This window comes from Corvus brachyrhynchos, unplaced genomic scaffold (genome assembly GCF_000691975.1).
Source record: "Corvus brachyrhynchos isolate BGI_N302 unplaced genomic scaffold, ASM69197v1 scaffold1, whole genome shotgun sequence".
NCBI classification, from domain to species: Eukaryota; Metazoa; Chordata; class Aves; order Passeriformes; family Corvidae; genus Corvus; species Corvus brachyrhynchos.
In genome coordinates this window covers 12,380,798-12,383,107 of record NW_008237222.1, presented here as the reverse complement: position 1 = coordinate 12,383,107, position 2,310 = coordinate 12,380,798, and positions in this window count along the sequence as shown.

The window sequence follows — 2,310 nt, the reverse complement described above, 5'->3', positions numbered from 1 at the left end:
TTACTTTGTTTTCCTATGTAAATAAGCCCTTTTGGCAGGCAGCGTAGCCCTTGGGCTGCTTAACCCCCCAGGCAAACCAAACACACAACTGTCTTTGAAAATACAGTACCATAAGAGTGACATAAAACCACTTCTGCTGGGAGGAGGAATGGCCGGAGAAAGACCTCATAAAGTTGGGTGTAGCAGCAGCACAATGTGGCTCATGCTAAATTTGGGGCATGTGTTTATCATGCAAATCCCTCTACATTCATGTACAGCATTGTCACCTTCAGCTACAGGGGACATGCTCACAGCTGTGTTAACCTACATGACCCAGGTGGCAGGAGGTTCACTGCTCTGTACATTGTGCAGATGCAGAGTGATGACCAGTCCCTGTCCCAGAGCACTCATATTCCCAGTAAACAAGGAGATTGAAGTCAAGGTAAAATGTCCAGGCAGAAGAACAACAGGTCACAGGGCAATCTGTATCCAGAGCTGTTGAATCAGGTCATCTGCTCCACTGAAATACTTTCTGTCTGACACCCTGAACCTACAGCTCTCACAACTTGGAGCAGAACCACTTTAGATCCCTGCTTCAAAACAAAGACCCCACCATCCCCAAAGGAGCTGAGCTAAATCAAGCTCTTGTTGGCAGGCTCTGATGTGAAGGAGATTTTTGACTGAGTTCCCAAGCAAAAGCTGCATCTTGCTGCAGAGGAGGCTTCTGTTCCAGGCTGATCATAGCCTGATCCAGATGTCCTGTGTGGCTTTGCCTCTGAAGGGCAGTTTTCCCTGTCCCAGAGCTAAGGGAAAGAAATAATTCTGGTTATTAGATACCAACATGGTATTAGATTATCATGGTTATTAGATACCATACATGGTGAGTAGATTATAAATAAAGGTGTGCTGGACTGCTCAGTGAACGTGGCCCAATTAACTCTTTGCAGGCTGGCTGAAATCCAGTGTGCACAGCTGCATGCACACACATTCATGGGCACCTGTGCAGCTCATGAATTCCTGACTACTTTGCATCCAAGGGCTGTAGAAGTAGCCAGGCACCGTTCCCCAAGATTACTTCATTTGTTCCTTGTTAACTCACTTTGAGATGCATCAGGAGAGGTTCACAAGTAGGTTGTGAAGGGTTTCTTAACCACATCTTCATTCAAATGGATTCTGCTCGTCAGTGATTACTTTCTTTCCCAGAAAGCCAAAATTGGACCCATGCCAGTTCTTTGGGCCCTGCTGCAGGGAGATGTGTGCCTGCAGCGTTCTCACTTCCGGTCAGGATTTCTGCCTGGATTTTTACTGTAACCAGGAAAGATCTGTGGTCTTTCACAAGAGAATGCTGCAGGTGTGGACCTGTGTACTTCACACAGCTAATGGTGCTGTTGGCTGCCAATAGAAAGGGCAGGATTGAGCCTTTTCGTATGGAGCCTGAGACCAAGGCTTTTCATCACTGGTTCTGGGTATCAGAATGAGCTGGATCAGCATAACATGCAAATAATTCCCCTTCTGGATATACACCTTTTAAGTGTCTTTTTGAAAATATTTCCCTTGATTATGTTTTTTGTTTGTTTGTTCGTTTCTTGCTGATTGATGATTTTTAAATCACTAAAAATAATTTCTATTATTTTTAATTGGATGTTTATCTTAATTTTAGTTAGCTTAGTGTAGCAACCTTGCTGAACTGAGTTTGGACCAACAAAAGCAATCTGGCCCTCCTCTCTATCTAAGCTCTATCTATCCTTCACTCTGCCCAGTACCTCGGTTGCCAACATTCCCGTCTCCTGTACAGCCAGGAACAGGCCCCAACCCTGCCCAGTCAACTGGAAAACAATAAGACCATTCATGTGCATGGTTATTCCCTGGCATAAATGTTTGCAGAGATACAGTCTGACTGGGACAGGCTTCTGTCATTTGGATGGTTCTACAAGGTGGCTTTTTACAATACTCATGTTTTTAACCTGTTTATTAACCAGCTATAGGGACAGATTCTTAGCTGGAGTGTGGCAGCATTGCTCAAAACAGCTTTAGTTTGGCATCTTTGTTTTATACTAGCTGGAGAATTTTTTTTGTATTTTTTTTTTACCCACAGCATAGTCCTACATACCAACATGAAATTTAATTTTACTACTGTGGAATTTACTAAAATAAAATTCTATTTGTGTTAACACTTCTTTTCTGAATGTGCTGTGTGGCCTTCCCTAGTCATCCTCTTTTATTCCCCAGCTAACCCACAAAAAATACTTCTTTTTTATTATAGAGAAGAATTTGTACAACTATTTTTAATTTATGACTCTCATAACTTGTCGCAGGGGAGCAGGAAGAATT